Here is a 7,148-nt window from a genome sequence, read left to right on the forward strand (position 1 = left end):
ATCTCATTTTGCAGACCTTGTATCACCTCACATCATCACCAGAAGGGTGAGTACACGACAACAGCATATGTTGAGAGAGAAAGAGAACACATTCATATAACCTTTATTATACTATACTATTACCATTGGTCTATTTTTTTTTAGCTATTGTTGTCAATCTCTTATTGACAACAATATTTATAAATTAAACTTATAGTGTATATGTACAGGAAAAGACAGTATATATAGGGTTTGGAACTATATGTGGGTTCAGGCATCCTCAGGGGCTCTCAGAACATAAGGGGGCTGTAAAACACTTCAACCCCTTTATGTCAAAATGAGGAAACTGGGAACCAGAGAGATGAAATGACTCACTCAAGGTCACACAGATAGAGGGTGACCAGGTCCATCCCTCAGCAATCTCCTCCCCCAGGCAGGCTCCCAATAACAGCTCTGTTTTCCAGTCCTGACCTCTCAGTTCTTATCTGCAGCAACTCCTGATACCCTGGTTGGAGATCTAAGCCTCCAACTTAGCACCCCTCAAAGGTGGCCAGATGTCCAGACCACCTCGCTGGGATATTTCATTGAGCACTGTCCATCTCCAGGCTGTCTTGAACACTAGCTAGGTGGGTGCCTATTGTCGGCAGTGAATCTTGGAGATGCAGGATGGATGGGGCTGCTCCTAGCTGCTCTCTGCTTGCCTGTCTGCAACCTCAGCGCTCCAAGTCGCCTCTCTGGCTGGAGTGCTGAAAGCACTCAGTGCATGGGGGATTGTTTCTGATGACAATTACTTCTCCACTGTAGATAACATCTGCGTTAGTAAACTCTTTTACCCTCTGAGCTTGTCACGTTCTTCAGTCACACTGCCACACAGCTTTGGAAGCCTCCACTGATTTAATCAAGTGATGACGTCTTAGGCAGACCTCAGCCTGAGGCTTCTGTCCCCTGACTGTCTTTCCTCCATCACTCCCCTTCTCCAGCCTCAGGCCAGACCTGATTCCCACCTGATTCTCACCCTTGATGCCCTGGTAGGTGGCCTCTTTTTGGGTCCTGGAAGCAGGGAGTGTTAACTCAGTAAATCTCACTGGTCTATATACAGTCACACCAACCTCAGACTGCTGCTGCTGGGAATGTCAGCAACCTGACCTCTTTCTCTCTGTTTCTTTGTAATCTCCATCATGGCTGAGGGGCTTGGTGTGTGGGCATCATGGTTCTGACTCATAGAAAGGCAGGAAGGGAGACAGGAAAGGGCCGGTAAGAAACTGCCCATTCTGTAGATGAAACAAGTCCCATGTGGCCAGAGGATAACACTGGCTGTCTCCTGCACAGCTCTCCTGTGTCTCCAGCAGAGACAGGTGCGGCTGACCACAAGAAGCCCACAGTGGCTACCTGCTGTCACTTCCTGCACTGCCTCCTTGCTTGGGGTTACCTATCACTTCTTCCCTGATGCTCCAAGCACTTCACGTTTATCTCATTCATCTGCACACTCAGAAGAGGGGAAGACAGGTATTATTATCACCATTTGACAGATAAAGAAACTGGGGCACAGAGCAGGTGTGGTGTGGGGGTGGAACTGAGGCTGAGAACACAGGTTTGACCCCGGCTTGCAGGACACACTGAAAGTAAACCTCATACAGAATGACTGTAAGAAATTCAGCAAATTTGGAGTATAGGTTCTTCTGCAGGGGAAGAGGCAGGTGGATATGTGGTGTCAGGCTAGCCTGGGGCTTCAGTAGTAATGGTACTGCTTTGGGATATTTTTTTTCCCCCATATTGAGTAGTGAGTATAAGGCTGTCATTTTTTTTTCTTTACCTTTAATAGTGGACTCTAAAGTTATGTAGTCAATACAAAAACCATAAGATTATTCCTCAAAATGAAGGCATTTTAATTTCAATCGCAGAAAGCCTGTGTATGGAGGAAAGAAAGGATCACTGAAGGCATCATGGGGTGATGTGCTTCTAGTGAGACTTGGGGGGAGGAGGGAGATGGGTTGGCAGAGAATCAATCGTGGAATTCTGCGCTATGAAGTCAAAGGTTCAGATGAGCACTCTAGAACTATTTAATGTGGTCCCACTGTGTGCCAAGCACGAGGTTAGGCTCTGGGAGACAGAAGATGGTTCATGTTCTCATGGTGCTTTGGTTATGGCGAGAAGCAAAGGTTAAAAATGGAGCAGTAGTCACCAAATATCATGGTGCAAGCTGGGGAGGCTGAAGACACTAAGAAAGGGGTTTAAATAAAACAGTTCTGGGGGACAAGGGCCCCTGGAATAGGGGGCCTCCACTGAACCCATCTCTCAGTCTCCCCAGGACTCCCATCACAGGTGTGAGGAACAGCATAGTTTGTTCAGGAGGAGAGTGGACAAGGGCAGGCCTGAGCTAGTACGATAGGCCTAAAACCTAACCAGGTTTTAGGGTGCTGGGTCCACCCTGGGTGTGCCCAGGGCCTGTGCGTTATACTCTAATGGGGAGTTGGGCCAATAGTGATGTGTTTCTTCTCCTTCTTTTTTTAATGAGGTGCTGTTTTGCATAGATAAATACTATGATTGTGATGTGGGAACCAAATGGCAGGTCATTATGCACAGAGCACTGTCAGAGGTAAGATTATGGATTATGAAACCCGTTCTGCTTCAGGCCTGCTGCCTGAGCGTGGGAACTAGGAGGTGTCTGATTGCCTGGGCCTCAACCTGGGCTGACTGGATTGAGTCTGCCCTCCCAGCTCATCTCTTGACAGCTGGGCAGGGAAGGAAGCTCTCCTCTCCACTGCTTATCAAAGCTTCAGAATCCCTGAAGAGGGAAGAGGGAGGGGGAAGGCATAGCTGCCCTGCTGCTATTCCTGTCTGAATGCAAGATCTGCAGTACATGGGACTAAAACTCTGCCCTTAACATATGTGGTGTTATAGTAAAGGGGTCCTGAGAAGTTCCCTGGCAGGCTCAAGGAGGTACATGCCTAGGAGGGGGCAGAACATCTTTAGCTCTGGGTATCCAGGATGACTGTTAGCTAGGGTAGCTCTGAAGAGAGCCACTGCTTGGGGGACAGCCAGGGAGGACCCTGAAGCAGGCTGGAATGAGATGGAGAAGACAGTCAAGGAAGAAGAACCAGGGCTCAAGCTTCTAGATGAAGGATGCTCCCATGATGCCCACAAAGCAGGATTCCTCAGCGACTAGAAAGTCAAGTAGCTAAGGAACATACTGTGCATGGTTTGTGCTCTGATACACCCACATGCCTGCCTTTAAAAAGGTTCAGAAAGCCAGAGTGAGCACTGCTGAATCTCGCAGAGGTCAGCTCCAGAAGATAAAGAAAGCCAAAGTCAGCACTGCCTGAGGAAGATGGGGACACAGGCGCCTTCATCCCAACTGTGGCTGTGGTAGAGGCAGTGGTGAGAGCGTTCCTTACAGAACAGTCAGGGAGATGAAGCCTGGGGACAGAGTCTAGGTGCTAGGCAAAGTCATCCATTCATTTAGTCAGTCGACAACTGTTTGCTATTGAGCACCTTTGATGGTGTCAATAAGACAAAGATCCCGTCTTTGTGGAAATCAGAACAACCTTTCTATACTACACATCTGGAAAGCAACCAATTTGCTCCTCATGGCTTTCCCTGGTTTTCAAGCACATTTTATCAGCTCTAAGGAGGAAGTGAGACTCTGCCAATGGTCTTCATTACAAACAGATGTTCACTTCTCACCTTTTCCTGGTGGAGTAGCTGGGGAGGAACAGCATGGTATTGGGGGAGTTGACTCTACTCTTCCCAAGGTCTTGAGACTCAGTGGGCCACCTCTGGATGGTACTCAGGTTTGTTGGGTGGTGTGGCAAGGAGTGTTAATGATGCAATTCAATTATGCTGGGCTGTTAATGAGCTAAGTGTATCTTTATTATGCATCAAATCCTGGAACACCGTCAGCACCTCTGATGTCTCAGGCCTTCCCCATGCTACATTAAAATCATCATTCTATCAGAAGCTCATAACCCCTACTTATCCAACTTCTTCAGTGACTGGATCTTAACTTGATCTGTAAAACCAACTGTGACTCTTATCCCAGGACTCTCAGAGAGTGACTTAGTGGAGGATTGCAATATTCCTGCTTCATGGGATCCCAGGCATGTTTTTTAGTTCTTATTCTACTGCATTCTCACTGTAGGGAACAATTATAGATATTCACTACACTACTAATTCCAGTCTTGGAAATAAATTTGAAGGAAATTATTTAATAGAAGTAAAAATATGTTGCATATCTGGAGATGTTCACTGCTACTAAAATGGGATGTTATTATAGAGGAGAGATAAAATATCAGAAGACTAGTTGAACAAATAATAGTACATCTGTTGTATTAGTCTGTTTTTATTATTTTATAATGAAACACTAGTGGCTGGGTAACTTTATAAAGAAAAGAGGTTTATTTAGCTCACAGATCTGAAGCCAGCAGTGGCTCTGGGTGAGGACCTCATAGTAGATGCCATCAGGATGGAGGGAGCACATGTGGGAAGAAAGATTACATCAGCAGATGGGAACTGGTGAGAGACAGGGATCCCACAATCCCTTCTGAAGGCACGCCCCCAACTATCCTAGGCCTTACTCTTGGGGAACAAACCCTAGCAGTGGCACATATTGTATAACCATTGGAAATGGTGATGACAATGGTGAAATGGGTTTTTATATGGAGGTAAATGGAAGAGTAGAATGTAAATAATTATGTACATTTTGTCAATCAGCAAGGTGTGCAGATGTGTTGAAGGCTATTTTAAAAAAAGATAATTTTATTATTTTACAAAACTTGTATTAGTGGTGAATGTAATTTTAAAGCCTGCTAAAAGAAGAAAGAAAATCTTCAGTATACCAGAGTAATTCTTCACGACTAATTATTTCTTCCATCATCCTAGAACTTGTTCTCAAAATGAGCCATGGGATCTGCAAGTACCTGAGTGGCCTTGGAATTGTATGCAACCTGTCCACCCCAGGCCCCTCGCCACTCAGAACAGAATCCTCCGGGGCTGTAATCCAAGAACCAGCAGTGCATCTAAGCTTCCCAATGATCTAATGCATATTCATGTTTGAGTACCACTGTTCTAGAAGTTCTCAAAACTGCACTATAAACAGACAATAAGAGGGAGAAACTGACTTGCTATCATGAGTAGGCCAATTCTTTGAAAGCAAACTCATCAAAATTTACCAAATTTGTAACTTAACTAAAAACTTGTTCTAAACTTTATCTTTTCATGTATATTTGATGAATGTACTCTCTAAGAACATCTGCTTGTGTTCTGCCTGAATGTTAATAATTATGCATTAAGAACATATTCTCAAACTGGGCATGGATCCCAGCTCTCAGGAGGTAGAGGTAGGAGGATCTTGAGTTTGAAGCCAACCTGGGCTACAGAGTGAGATCCAGACTCAACACACACATAAACACACACACATATGAATATATTATTTTTGATTCAACATATTCTTCATGAATCTTTTTCAAATATATTCAGAAGAAAAATGAAATATTTAAATTAAAATATTCTATTTAAAAGAAATGTTTATCCATAAGAGCACTGTGTTTATAAGAAAATGAAATTGTGCATTGAAGGCATGGCTCAAGTGGCCTGCCTAGCAAGCATGAGGCCCTGAATTCAAACCCCACTGCCACCAATTGAAAAAGAAAGAAAGAAATTGCTCTAGGTATCTGAGCTTTTGACAAATTGAATATACCTTAAATGACTGTCCAGAAAAATCTATTTGGTGAGAATAGTCAAGGAGTTATTGTGAAATTGTGAATTTTGTGATTTTAGAGAATTGCTGTTTGGCAAATTGTTCCTTTGGGGAATTCAGCTTTTGTTGGGTTGACCTAAAATCCCCACCCAGAAGCCTAAGGTCCCTACCTTGCTGAGGTCCAGGGGTGGCCTGGAGGCTGGGAAGCTGAGGATGGACTGGAAGGATGAAAAGGAACTCACTTTCTTGACACCCTGATGCTGTCCCATGGGGTCCTAAGGCCCAAGGCCTCCCTCACTATCAGTCAGGCCTGGAGTCCCCAGCCATTTCATAATGGGGAGAGCAGCACTTCCCCTTCTGTTAAATGTATAAGATAGAGTCATGCTTTTGGGAGCTGGAAAAGGGAGGGCATTGGTTTGCATTTGATTAGAGAAATGGGGACAGGCAGGAAGCCACTGGCTCTCTTGCTGTGCCTTACCTAGAGGTGAGAATTCCCTGTGGAGAACCTCCTTCCTCTTGGGGGCCCCTCCTTGTGACTGCTATAGATCTGTTGCTGGTGTGAATGACACTACCAGCTAGTGAAAGGCTTTCCACAGGAGACTGGTGATGCCCCAGCCATCCACCATGTCAGGTCACATTTTCTGAGCGCTCTCCATGAGAGTCAGCGTACCTTCCGAAGTCCATTCACTCTCTCATTTAGTTCTCACGACATCCCTATAAGGCAGGTGTTATTGCCAACTTATAAATGAGGAAATTGAAAGCTAGAGATGCTAAATCACTTGCTGGAGGCCTTGCAGCCACTCTGCAGTGGAGCTGTTGAAAGCAAGCAGGCTGGCTCCAGGGCTCCTGCCTTCTTTGGTTAGCAAAAAACACTCAGAAATTATTGCCTCTAGCACAGTACTTGAGGATGAGTGTTTAAAGAGAACACGAGACAGTAAAGAAAGACGTTTGCTTCCACGTGGCCTGCTAGGAGCCTATTACAGATGTTCAGACTGGACCAAAGGCATTTAAATAGGTTCTGCACCTTGGGACTCCCAGCAAATCATAAATGAGTCAATAATACAGTCCAGAGCTGGAGGGGTAGCTCAGTGATTGAGTCCTTGCCTGGCATGTGCAAGGCAAGGTTTGAACACTAGCACCTCTCTCTCTCTCTCTCTCTCTCTCTCTCATACACACAGAGTACAGGTCCTGATGAACTCTTTTGCCTGTCAGAATTTGAACAGGATGGAGAGTATCAGATATGTACTTATAGTAGGTAGGGTTGCCAGAAAAAATAGAGGATCCCCATTTAAATCTGATAACAAAATTTTAATGTAAGTATGTTCCAAGTATCACAGGGAATGTACTTATAAAGTTTTTGTTGCTGCTGTTTATTTGAATTTCAAATTTCACCAGGAGTCTGGTATTTTTATTTGCTAAACATAGCAAACCAACTTTTTTTTTTTTTGGTGGTACTGGGGTTTGAACTCAGGGC

At 44.7% G+C, this 7,148-nt stretch overlaps 1 long non-coding RNA gene across 1 annotated transcript; it reads left to right on the forward strand.

The window, feature by feature from the left end:
* The first annotated feature begins 540 nt into the window (after positions 1 to 540).
* Positions 541 to 5,022, forward strand: LOC141421277 (uncharacterized). Its single transcript, XR_012445886.1, has 3 exons — positions 541 to 605; positions 2,495 to 2,575; positions 4,858 to 5,022. It is a non-coding gene; the product is annotated as an uncharacterized lncRNA (long non-coding RNA).
* The last annotated feature ends 2,126 nt before the right edge of the window (positions 5,023 to 7,148 follow it).

This window comes from Castor canadensis, chromosome 3 (assembly GCF_047511655.1).
Source record: "Castor canadensis chromosome 3, mCasCan1.hap1v2, whole genome shotgun sequence".
In the NCBI taxonomy this organism is placed as follows: Eukaryota; Metazoa; Chordata; class Mammalia; order Rodentia; family Castoridae; genus Castor; species Castor canadensis.